The 13,531-nt window shown below is 43.5% G+C and overlaps 1 long non-coding RNA gene and 1 pseudogene across 2 annotated transcripts; both read left to right on the top strand.

Annotated features, from left to right (window-relative positions):
- Positions 1-6,221: 6,221 nt before the first annotated feature.
- On the top strand, positions 6,222-8,704 carry LOC106599491 (frizzled-8 pseudogene; annotated as a pseudogene). The gene has a single exon (XR_006769085.2). The product of XR_006769085.2 is annotated as a frizzled-8 pseudogene (transcript).
- Positions 8,705-11,073: 2,369 nt separating this feature from the next.
- LOC145877554 (uncharacterized) lies at positions 11,074-12,942 on the top strand. Its single transcript, XR_014391861.1, has 2 exons — positions 11,074-11,698; positions 11,895-12,942. It is a non-coding gene; the product is annotated as an uncharacterized LOC145877554 (long non-coding RNA).
- The last annotated feature ends 589 nt before the right edge of the window (positions 12,943-13,531 follow it).

Genomic DNA, 13,531 nt, shown 5'->3' with positions numbered 1-13,531 from the left:
CTCAGAATCAAATACGCTTCCCAAAAAGAACATGGTCGCTGTGGTTCAACGTCTATATGTGTCTCAAATTAGTCTTATTCCTCTCTCCCCTCCCCCTCTCTTTCTCTCCTCCACCTCTCTCTCTGTCTCTCTCCTCCACTTCTCTCTCTCTCGCTCTCTCTGTGTCTCTCCCTCCCCCCCACCTCTCTCTCTTTCTATGTCTCTCTCCTCCACCCCCCCCCCCCCTCTCTCCTCCACCCTTCTCTCTCTCTCCCCCTCCCTCCACCCGTTTCTCTCTCTCTCTCTCTCTTTCCATGTGTCTCTCTCCCTCTCCCTCCACCCCTCTCTCTCTCTCTCAATTCAATTCAATTCAATTTGCTTTATTGGCATGACATAACAATGTACATATTGCCAAAGCTTACTTTGGATATTTACAATATTAAAATAAAAAAGAATCAAAATTGTCAACGGGACAACAGTAACAACAATAACCAAGGGTTAAAATAACCATACATTGAACAATAACAATAAGCATACAGTAGAGGACATGTGCAGGTTGATTGGTCTGCAAGACACTGTCCCTCATCTTATGGCAGGCAGCAATGTAGTGCGCTGCCAACCCACAGCTCTCTGTGTCCTCCCCCAACAGGATGGGTAGCCTATTCTCATCAGAGAGGTCTTTGAAACCTTGAATAAAGGCTTCAAATTTGGGGAAATGACACTCTAATTGTTTTATATTTTTTACATTTAGTCAGGAAATGCAACTCTGTCTCAGGTTCTGCTGTGGTGCAGTGGTTGCACAGCCTTTCTTCTACATGGGGCCAGATTTTCCTGTGTCTACCCTTCTCAATGACAAGGCTGTGCTCACTGAGCCTGTACTTTGTCAAGGTTTTTCTAAGGTTTTGATCAGTAACCATGGTCAAATAGTTAGCCACGGTGTACTGTAAATTTAGGGCCAGATAGCACTGCATTTTGCTTTGTGCTTGTGTTTCCCAATAAGCAATGTAGTTTTATTTTGACTGTGTTGTAATTTGGTTTATTCTGATTGATTGGATGTTCTGGTCCTGAGGTTTCAGTGTGTTAGTAGAACAGGTTTGTGAACTCAGCCCCAGGACCAGCTGGATGAGGGTCCTGAGGTTTCAGTGTGTTAGGAGAACAGGTTTGTGAACTCAGCCCCAGGACCAGCTGGATGAGGGGACTCTTTTCTTTGCTCAGCTCTTGGCATTGCAGGGCTTGGTAATGATAAGAGAGGGGGTCACTGTATTTTAGATGTTTCCAAAACTTAATTGCTCTTTTTTGAGTTTTTATTATTAGTGGATATTGGCCTAATTCTGCCCTGTATGCATTGTTTGTAGTTTTCCTCTGGACATGTAGGAGAATCTTACAGAACTCTGCATGCAGGGTTTCAATGAGGTATTTGTCCCATTTGGTGAAATCTTGTTTTGCAAGTGGACCCCACACCTTGCTGGCATAAAGTGCAATTGGTTCAATAACACATTCAATTAGTTTTAGCCAAATTTGAATTTGAATTTGTTTTTTAATGGCGTAGAATGCCCTGCGTGCCTTCTCTCTCAGTTCATTCACTGCATCATTAAGGTGTCCAGTTAAGCTTATTTTTAAACCTAAGTAATTGTAGTGTGTGCAGTACTCTATATATTTTGTACCAATTGAGAACTTTGGTCTAATTCCCTGAGATCTGGATCTTCCCTGGAAAATCATTATTTTAGTATTTTTGGGGTTTACTGCCAGGGCCCTCTCTCTCTCTCTCCTCCACCCCCTCTCTCTCTCTCTCTATGTGTCTCTCCCTCTACCTCTCACTCTCCTCCTCCTCCACCTCTCTCTCCCTCCCCACCCCACTCTCTCTCTTTCTATGTGTCTCTCCCTCTCCCCCCACCCCTCTCTCTCTCTGTCTCTCTCCCCCTCTCCCCCAACCCGTCTCTCTATCTCTCTCTCTCTTTCACCTCTCTCTCTCTCTGTCTCTCCCTCTCTCTCTCGCTCTCCTCCACCTCTCTCTCTTTCGGTCTCTCCCTCTCCCCCACCCCTCTCTCTCTCTCTCTATTTATATGCGTCTCTCCCTCTCCATCTCTCTGTCTTTCTGTCTCTTTCTCTCTCTTTCACTTCTCTCTCTCTCCATGTCTCTCCCTCTCTCCCCACCCCTCTCTCTCTATGTCTCTCCCTCTACCTCTCACTCTCTCTCTTTCTCCTCTACCTCTCTCTCTTTCTGTGTCTCTCCCCCACCCCTCTCTCTCTCCTCCACACCTCTCTCTCCCTTTCTCTAGTTCTTTCTCTCTCCTCTCTCTCTCTCTCTCTCTCTCCCTGGCATCATGAACTGTGAGAGCCCTGGGAGAACAGGCCAGAGAACATAGAGTAGAAATTGAGTTTTAAACAGATGCAGTAATTCAATTTCCACCCTTTTAAATGTGGAATGCAGGGGGCCATATGTAACTCAACACTTCCTATCGCAGTTACAAACAGGGGGGCGTTTCAACAGTTGGTGGCTAGACTGCACCTCTATCTGTCTTTTAATCAATACAGGGCCCTATGACTCTAATATACACCGGCTGCATCCCAAATAGCACCCTAGTCCCTTTTTAGTGCTCTACTTTTGGGTGCCATTTGGGATGCACACACAATCAGGGTAACTGATGCTGATCCTCATCTGATAGTCTCCATTATGTTGGCCTTTGGCCCTGAGACTGGACACCTGTTATTTTCTGCAGCTTTCACCTCCAGTTCACAGCTTGTGTGCATCCTAAATCGCACCCTATTCCCCATATAGTGCACTACTTTTGACCAATGCCCATAGGGCTCTGGTTAAAACTAGTGCACTATGTAGAGATTTGGGTGCCATTTGGGACACAACCCTTGTAATGGGGGCAGGGAAGGAGGTGAAGCACTCACAGAAATCTATAAAAAAATGTCAATGCAGAGTAGACAGTGAATGGCGTTGGAAGCACGGCTCTGCCAGCTTTCCTTGAAACAAAATGCATGAAGACCACATACAGTGAGGGGAAAAAGTATTTGATCCCCTGCTGATTTTGTATGTTTGCCCACTGACAAAGAAATGATCAGTCTATAATTTTAATGGTAGGTTTATTTGAACAGTGAGAGACAGAATAACAACAAAAAAAATCCAGAAAAACACATGTCAAAAATGTTATAAATTTATTTGCATTTTAATGAGGGAAGTAAGTATTTGACCCCCTCTCAATCAGAAAGATTTCTGGCTCCCAGGTGTCTTTTATACAGGTAACGAGCTGAGATTAGGAGCACACTCTTAAAGGCAGTGCTCCTAATCTCAGTTTGTTACCTGTATAAAAGACACCTGTCCACAGAAGCAATCAATCAATCAGATTCCAAACTCTCCACCATGGCCAAGACCAAAGAGCTCTCCAAGGATGTCAGGGACAAGATTGTAGACCTACACAAGGCTGGAATGGGCTACAAGACCATCGCCAAGCAGCTCGGTGAGAAGGTGACAACAGTTGGTGTGGTTATTCGCAAATGGAAGAAACACAAAAGAACTGTCAATCTCCCTCGGCCTGGGGCTCCATGCAAGATCTCACCTCGTGGAGTTGCAATGATCATGAGAATGGTGAGGAATCAGCTCAGAACTACACGGGAGGATCTTGTCAATGATTTCAAGGCAGCTGGGACCATAGTCACCAAAAAAACAATTGGTAACACTACGCCATGAAGGACTGAAATCCTGCAGCGCCCGCAAGGTTCCCCTGCTCAAGAAAGCACATATAGATTCCCGTCTGAAGTTTGCCAATGAACATCTGAATGATTTAGAGGACAACTGGGTGAAAGTGTTGTCGTCAGATGAGACCAAAATGGAGCTCTTTGGCATCAACTCAACTCGCCGTGTTTGGAGGAGGAGGAATGCTGCCTATGACCCCAAGAACAATATCCCCACCATCAAACATGGAGGTGGAAACATTATTCTTTGGGGATGTTTTTCTGCTAAGGGGACAGGACAACTTCACCGTATCAAAGGGACGATGGACGGGGCCATGTACCGTCAAATCTTGGGTGAGAACCTCCTTCCCTCAGCCAGGGCATTGAAAATGGGTCGTGGATGGGTATTCCAGCATGACAATGACCCCAAACACACGGCCAAGGCAACAAAGGAGTGGCTCAAGAAGAAGCACATTAAGGTCCTGGAGTGGCCTAGCCAGTCTCCAGACCTTAATCCCATAGAAAATCTGTGGAGGGAGCTGAAGGTTCGAGTTGCCAAACGTCAGCCTTGAAACCTTAATGACTTGGAGAAGATCTGCAAAGAGGAGTGGGACAAAATCCCCCCTGAGATGTGTGCAAACCTGGTGACCAACTACAAGAAACGTCTGACCTCTGTGATTGCCAATAAGGGTTTTGCCAGAGGGGTTTTGCCAGTCATGTTTTGCAGAGGGGTCAAATACTTATTTCTCTCATTAAAATGCAAATCATTTTATAACATTTTTGACATGCGTTTTTCTGGATTTTTTTGTTGTTATTCTGTCTCTCGCTGTTCAAATAAACCTACCATTAAAGTTATAGACTGATCATTTCTTTGTCAGTGGGCAAACGTACAAAATCAGCAGGGGATCAAATACTTTTTTCCCTCACTGTAAGCGCCATACCTCAATATTTTAAATGACGTGCCTGTCCTCCTCTATTCTATGCCGATAGTAGCCTATTGGAGAATGGTGGTGAAAGAGAGGAAATATGTAGATAAGACCAGGAGACTTGGGCAGTTGGTCACTGTAGTAAAATAACATTGTGACTTTGCTTGAGATTACCCTAACCAATTAGTGCGCCAACAGAATCACGTTAATGACAGCCATCACATATATTTCCAAGCTATCAGCTTTGCTCATCTATTTCCCCATAATCCATCTGCTTAGACTATTGACACATATCCTCAGGAAGTTTGCTGGGCGTTGGCAGGCATTTCGCTAATCACCTCCTCAGCATGGGGCCTAGACAAGCACTAAATGAAACATTGGCACCACAATTAAGACCTCTTTCTTTAGTTTCGGACAAAGCCCTGGGGTCTCCTAACTATCCCACATTAACCCCACTGTCTCCCCACTGCCCCAAAGTTCGATTAAATGTGTTCCTTGGGTCTATACCTAGCACAGTGTTAAAGGTTTTCAGTTAATGTGTTACATTTAAAATCACAGATATGCCCCACGTCATGAATATCTCCATATTTCTCAAATTGCATCCATGATTGACTGAAATGTAAATATCCTATTGAATGTGTAAAGGCGTCAGCATGCTTCAGTTCAGCTTGGCGCCAGCCGAACTGAAGCATGCTGACGCCTTTAGGTGTGCCTAGTACAGTGCTTCCCTGATTTGGAAATGGGGTCACAGAAAAACTCAGTGTTATGTCAGTAACATCCAGAGTGGTTTCTGTTTTCCTCCTACAAATGTGGCTCTATCTTTTGAATGGTTTGAGCTACAAAATAGTATGACTCCATAACTGAAAGATAAGACTATCAGGAACACGCATGTGTCTTCTGTTTTCTTCTACAATGCCCACAAGTCTCATTAGAACAGAGTGGACAAGACCAGGCACTAAATGTGATGGGGGAAAATAACACCATCTCAATGATGTTCTTTTCTACACAGAATATCATACAACATTATTGCCTGATGCTTTTTTGAATTTCCCAATACCTTTCTGATGCATTTCAGTCACTTCAAACCATACTTCCTTCAGATTGAAATAGTACCAAAAGTACTGTCAGAAGGATTTGCAATCATCATAGCCCCAATTAAAAAGTACATTGACCATTGATTACATCACTTTTTTTACATGGTGGGTCGTGATTTTTTGCTATACATCAAAATGGTGTCGCGGGTCAAAAAAGTTTTGGAACCCCTGGTCTTGTGCATGATTACACTGTGACCTAATAAGGACCCTGTCACCCTTCATTTACCTAACAGTTATTGCAATGCAACAAATCAAACAGAAAAAAAAATTCTATTTCGGAAGCGTATGCCTGTGTTAGTTAATTTACCCATAACACAAGTTCGTGTAAAGGTACAATTAAATTCACTCCATAACGAGAAGAATAAACAAAGACAAAGTCATTTAAAAAATATTATTCTATGGAGGGGAACATGTAAACAAACACCTTTGAGAAACACTTGATTGATTTACGCTAGTTCCCCGCCCCCGTCGCTCTGTGATTAGGCGCTCCAATAGAGGGAGTGACTTCGCCTCCCCCATATATATCCCATTCAATGCATCCGCCAACAACAGAGCATGCAGAGCGATCAAAAACAATGGTGCCATTTACGAACACGGGGAGAAACCGAATGGTATCGGCGCGTAAATTATAGTCTGGCAGTCAATAGCAGACGGAGAAGAGTGGTCGATTTTTACAGAATAACGTTAAATCAAGATATAATAAAGCGGTGTGCTGTGTGGATTCCCTACCATTTTACCAGACAGACAAGACACCCACAGGCTACTCCCCAAGAACACCGTCTGCGCCAAGGATGAGTCTACCAGCATCTCTGGATTAATCGGACTTCACAGCCTACTTGCAAGCGCAAGTTCGTTGGCACTTGGAAGCAGACGAATTCAACAGTGAGTGATGATGGGGTGTAACTTGCTGGGTTTGGGGTGGTGCATGTTTTTTGCACTCGTTCTACACAGGTCGAGCTGCGCCGCGGCGAAGGAACTACAATGCCAGGAGATATCCGTGCCCTTATGCAAAGGAATCGGCTACAACTACACCTACATGCCCAACCAGTTCAACCACGACACACAGGACGAGGCAGGGTTGGAGGTGCACCAGTTTTGGCCCCTGGTGGAAATCAAGTGTTCGCCGGACCTGAAGTTCTTTCTCTGTAGTATGTACACTCCTATTTGCCTGGAGGACTACAAGAAGCCCCTGCCGCCGTGTCGGAGTGTCTGTGAGAGAGCCAAGGCAGGCTGTGCGCCTCTGATGAGACAGTACGGGTTCCCGTGGCCAGACAGAATGAGATGCGACTTATTACCAGTGCAAGGTAACCAAGATACACTATGCATGGACTACAACAGAAGTGCGACGACTGTTTCTCCAGTGGTTGCAAAGCCCACACATCGTCCTGTTAAACCAGTAAACCCACGAAAGAAAAACGGACAAGGCCGTTCTAACGACCCCAGTAAACACAAACCTCCGAGTTCTCCATGCGAACCGCAGTGTCACTGCCGCGCTCCCATGGTTCCAGTCAGCAACAGTAATCCTCTATATAACAGAGTTAAAACAGGACAGATACTCAACTGTGCCATGCCTTGCCGCAACCCTTACTTCTCCCAAGACGAACGAACATTTACTGCATTCTGGATAGGACTATGGTCCGTCTTATGTTTTATCTCTACTTTTGCAACAGTGGCAACTTTTTTAATCGACATGGATCGTTTCAAATACCCGGAGCGACCCATTATATTCCTCTCTGCTTGTTACATGTTTGTCTCCGTCGGCTACATTGTCAGATTAATTGCCGGACATGAACAAGTGGCTTGTAACATGGAGCATGATACCGAACACATTCACTACGAGACCACCGGCCCTGCGCTTTGTACCATTGTTTTTCTACTCATCTACTTCTTCGGCATGGCAAGTTCTATTTGGTGGGTTATTCTTTCTCTTACCTGGTTCCTGGCTGCGGGGATGAAGTGGGGAAATGAGGCCATAGCCAGTTACTCCCAGTATTTTCATTTAGCTGCCTGGCTGATACCCAGCATGAAATCGATAGCTGTGTTGGCGTTGAGTTCAGTGGATGGTGACCCTGTGGCTGGAATATGCTATGTTGGCAATCAGAATTTGGATAATCTCCGGGGCTTTGTTTTGGCGCCTTTGGTGATCTATCTTTTCATTGGAACTATGTTCCTCCTGGCTGGGTTTGTGTCACTGTTCCGGATCCGGAGTGTTATAAAGCAAGGAGGGACGAAAACAGACAAGTTGGAGAGACTGATGATCAGGATAGGTGTTTTTACAGTGCTTTACACTGTCCCAGCCACGATTATAGTAGCATGTTACTTCTATGAGCAGCACAACAGACAGACTTGGGAAATAACCCACAACTGTTCATGCTTGTCGGAGCATGAAATGCAGAAGCCGGACTATGCTGTGTTCATGCTGAAATATTTCATGTGCCTTTTGGTTGGCATCACGTCCGGCGCGTGGGTCTGGTCGGGAAAAACTCTAGAATCCTGGAGGACTTTTTGTACCCGCTGCTGCTGGGGCAGCAAGGCCACGAGCGGGTCAATGTACAGTGATGTTAGTACGGGATTGACGTGGAGGTCCGGTACTGCGAGCTCTGTCTCTTGTCCCAAACAGATGCCATTGTCACGGGTTTGAAAAGGAAGAATGGACCACTAATTGCGTTGGGATTGACCATCAGCGTGTTCCAATTAGCACATTAACGAGCACCTAATGATTTTTCTTGCACAATGAGACCCGCATCCAGTTTAGAACCATATAATCAGAAGAATTAGAGGCTTTGTCTAATTTGTACCTACAAAATGAGCTTTTCACCTACAAAATGAGCTTTTCAAAGATGATTTGAAGTAGGCTATGCCTTAATGTCATACGGGTTTCGTTGGTGCTTAATGTATTTATATAATTATTGATGTACAAACATTGTAAATGTGTATATACAATTTATACGAGAGTGAATATATGTATAATTCACTTTGATAGATTTTTATTTTGGTAATAAAACGACTTTTATTACATTTTTACCTGTGCGTCTTGATAGTCATTCTGCGCCAAAGCTGCGCACCACTCCTATATTTTGCAAATGTGATTTTAGCTTTTCTGTCTTCATGCCGTGATACGAGATTTTTGGATAAGTAGAACCCCCTATTCATATTTGTCAAATAGTGATCTAATTATTAATTAATATAAACGTAAAAGGCATACACAACAGTTGGTTGTTGGGTTCCTTTTGGGTAGCATTCGTGGAAAAAAGTACACTTTTACACATTGTAACGAACCGTGGTGGTTGGCTGTTGCGTTCCTTTTTGTTATGGTGGGTATCCCTGTTAGGTATTCTAGATGCAACCACAAGCAGTGGGGTACGAGGAGGATTCATAAAAACGTTGAAATGGCAGTGAAAGCCCTACATGTGGTCTGTTTGAGTAATCCTCTCTTGAGGGAACCCCTCTGTGCAACAATTATGTTACAAACGCAGCATAATCTGCCCCCAATTAATACTGATGACCCAGTGAAACATTTCACACTCTGACCTGCATATGAATATGAAATCATAGGGATTCTACTACTATTCCTTTTAAGGTTTTGTGTGGGGCAGAGTTCTGGATACTCACCCCTCTCACTGTCAAGATGTCATAGGCCTTATAATTAAGATGCCAGACAGTGAGGGAGGGAGGACTGGTTTGCATCCCAAATGACACCCTATTCCCTATATAGTGCACTACTTTTGACATGGGCCCTGGTCAAAAGTAGTGCACTATATGGGGAATAGGGTGCCATTTGCGACTCAAGCCAGACTCACTAGGTGACCCTATGTGTTCCAAGTCTGGTCTCATAGATAATTCATAGTGCACGCTAATCCGGGACACTCAAATCAGTATGATATGTTACATTTGGTGTGGTTTTATTTAACTAGGCAAGTCAGTTAGGAACAAATTCTTATTTACAATGACAGCCTACCCCAGCCAAACCCTCCCGTAACCCGGACAACACTGGACCAATTGTGCGCCGCCCTATGGGACTCCCGATCACGGCCGGTTGTGATACAGCCCGGGATTGAACCAAGCTCTATAGTGACGCCTCTAGCACTACGATATAGCGCCTTAGACCCCTGCGCCACTCGCAAGCGATTATGGTTACATAAGACAGATGGTTACTTGTCCGGGTGGTTGGGTAGGTGTATAAGATGAATGTCTAGCTACCCAAAGGTTGTGAGTTCGAATCTCATCACGGACAACTTTAGTATTTTAGCTAAGTAAGAACTATTCAACTACTTTTAGCCACTTTGCAACTACTTAACCCTTTTAGCTAAACCTTCCCCTAACCTTAACCCTTTTAGCTAATCTTTACCCTAACCTTAAGCCTTTAACATAACTCCTAACCTTACCCTAATGCTTAGCCTAGTTAACTTTAGAATTCATAACATATTATACGTTTAGCAAATTTGTAAGATATTGTACATTTTGCTAATTTTTCAAATTGGAACCAAATAACACAAAATGCTCTGGGACCAGGCTGCAGCTCATGGTTAAAAGGTAATTAAGACTCAGTGTGTGGTCTGTGTATCTGATCATAAAAGCGCTTAAACAGGTGGATTATTTTCTTAACAAACATAAGAAACTTTTGCATTTGAAAACTGCAAATAGGACCACCGCTTGTTGCGAACACACTTGTGTTTTAGAGGCCCAAGCCTTCAAAATGAGGCCTGTGTTTTTACTTTAGCAAAGTTAACCAGTGTGTTTACGGTTTAGCCGATACCCAGATATATAAAAATGTATTTATAAATGAAAATGTTCTTATCCATTTGGAGATTTAGAAGAGATCATGTCCATCACAAATCATTGGCTTACCTCTTAAAACTGTCCAACCAAACAGGAACTTTACAGCATGATGTTGTTGGGACTCAGTTGTAATTGCTCTCATCCTAGTTCATAAACTGCAATCCTGACTTTATTTTACATTTCTTTAAAAGATAGCCAAGTTGATAGTCTACTACAGTCAGTGATATCATACTGCCACCTTGTGGACAAAGAATATCCCCATGAGTAACAGGCTTTCAACAAACCTGTAACAAGCACTTATTAAACGTTATTTCAAAATAATACAAATGTATTAAATATGCACTATCAATTTAATTATTTTGTTTTTTCAATACCTTTTATAAGTAATTGACGTTCCAATAAAATATAAAACAATTGGTAGGCCTACAGGCTATTCTTAACAATGTATAGTGAACAAACATGTGGATGCAACTATGCTTCAGCTCAGAGACAAAGTTATATGTTGCTTCCCAAATTGCACCATATTTCCTATATAGTGCACTACTCTTGACCAGCCCTAGTCATCTGGGAAGTAGCCAGAGATTCTTCCAATCCAATGCAGAGAGGTCAGGGCGTGTGTGTGTGCAGGTCAGGCTGTGTACACTCTAGGCTAAAATCAACAGAGGAAATGAGATCATGGAGGTCACGCCAGATCCACCTCCTGTCAAGATAAACAGGAAGTTTACTAGTGGGTGCAGGAAGGGCCCATCACTTAGAGGCCGTCCACAGCATGTGTCCCAAATGGCCCAGGTCAAAAGCAGTGCACTACATAGGGAATAGGGTGCCATTTATTAATAAGGGCACATTGAATGGTGTCTTTGTCTACTGATTGATTGAGAAACATCTGTTGAAATTGAATTCAGAAGTAAGATGGTGCCACCATCGTGTCGTCAGCAAACTTAACAATGGTGTTGGAGTCGTGCGCGGCCACGTAGTCATGGGTGAACCGGGTGCAGGAGGGGACTAAGCACGCAAACTTAAGCACGCACCCCCGTGTTGAGGGTCAGCGTGTCGAATGTGTTGTTGCCTATCCTCACCACCTGGGGGAGGCCCATCAGGAAGTCCATTGATTGTGGCCTGTGGAATATTGTCCCACTCCTCTTCACTGGCTGTGCGAAGTTGCTGGATATTGGCGAGAACTGGAACATGTTGTCGTAGACGTCGATCCAGAGCATCCCAAATATGCTCAATGAGTGTCTGGTGAGTATACAGGTCATGGAAGAACTGGGACATTTTCAGCTTCTAGGAATTGTGTACAGACCCTTGCGACATGGGGCCGTGCATTATGCTGAAACATGAGGTGATGGCGGTGGATGAATGGCCCGACAATGGGCCTCAGGATCTCTGTGCATTCAAATTGCCATTGATAAAATGCAATTTTGTTCGTCGTCCGTAGATTATGCCTGCCCATACCATAACCCCACCACCACCATGGGGCACTCTATTCACGATGTGATGTTGACATCAGCAAACCGCTCGCCCACACGACGCCATACAGGCTGTCTGCCATCTGCCTGGTACAGTTGAAATCGGGATTCATCCGTGAAGAGCACACTTCTCCAGCGTGCCAGTGACCATTTGAAGGTGAGCATTTGCCCATTTAAGTCGGTTACGAAACCGAACTACAATCAGGTCAAGACTCTGGTGAGGATGACGAGCAGATGAGCTTCCCTGAGGCGGTTTCTGACAGTTTGTGCAGAAATTCTTCGGTTGTGCAAACCTACAGTTTCATCAGCTACCCAGGTGGCTGGTCTCAGACGATCCCGCAGGTGCTGTACAAATCTTTTTTCCCATGCTGGCGCTGCAGACTGCTGTATCGGTCTTGCTAATACATGACTATTAAAGGCCCAGTGCACTACTTTTGTGAGAAATGATTTTTCTATTAATATATATATATATTTTCTTCCAATTTTTCAGGGCGTGCTGCAGAACCCTCTGCACTAATACTTCTCATGGCTATGGCCACACCTGTCAGGTGGATGGATTATCTTGGAAAAGGAGAAATGCTTACTAACAGGGATGTAAACAATTTTGTGCACAAAGTTTGAGAAAAAATGTTTTTTTGTGCGTATGGAACATTTCTGGGATCTTTTATTTCACGTAATGAAACATGGGACCAGCACTTTACATGTTGCGTTTAAATGTTTGTTCAGTGAAGCAGGCTCTCTAATTCCTTTACCACTATATCTTCAGACAGGGTTGGACATCGTTCATTCATCACTCAAAATTAGACTAGAGGTGAGGGTTGCAAAGGTCAACGCTTATAGCTATATCCGTCAGTCCATGTTCGTGAAAGTGTGTATGTATGAGTTTGTGAGTAAGTCAATGTATGCATGACATTTCCATATGCAACATTTATGTTTTTCCTGTATATCTATATTATGTTGCCTCTACTCTGACAGTGTTTTCTAATTCTTCAATACACAGAGAACACTAATAGCCTGTATACTGTCTCTCCACTTATTTCCCTTACACAACAGAGTCATATTCACTAGGCACCAAACAAAGAAAACATACTAAAACAGGAAGGGACTTCCTGACTTTGTCCTGTAAGAAATGCTTGTTTTTGTTTTCTGTTGCAAAACAGTTTGCTACGTTTTGATACGGTTCGCATTAATGAATGCAACCCTGTAGACTTGCTGGGAATAGTCCATTGTATGTAGTGATCTCTACATTTACTCTGACATCAACATCCAAGGAGTGAGAATGGATTTTTCTGTCACCAAGGACAACAAACATATAATCCTGCTGAATTCTCTCCGCAACATGCAATCTGGTCTCAGAGAAAGACGTATAATACTATATGTCCTCCAAGATGTATTATAAGTTACATCATCCAGTTCGTATGCTATTCATTGTATGATCAGGTAAAACATATACTATACGTCCTCTCATTCCTATGATATTGTACAACTGCTATTCCATTCATAATGTAACCTAACGTTATGTATCATACTAAATTAAGGAGAACGGATTGAAGTACCAAATCTTACAAATTTGCTTTGAGGCCAGGTTGATATTTTATATATATTT

The sequence above is a fragment of the Salmo salar genome, chromosome 03 (genome assembly GCF_965601325.2).
Source record: "Salmo salar chromosome 03, fSalSal1, whole genome shotgun sequence".
NCBI classification, from domain to species: Eukaryota; Metazoa; Chordata; class Actinopteri; order Salmoniformes; family Salmonidae; genus Salmo; species Salmo salar.
The sequence above is the reverse complement of the archived record's forward strand: the minus strand, read 5'-3'. Positions and strand labels throughout refer to the sequence as shown.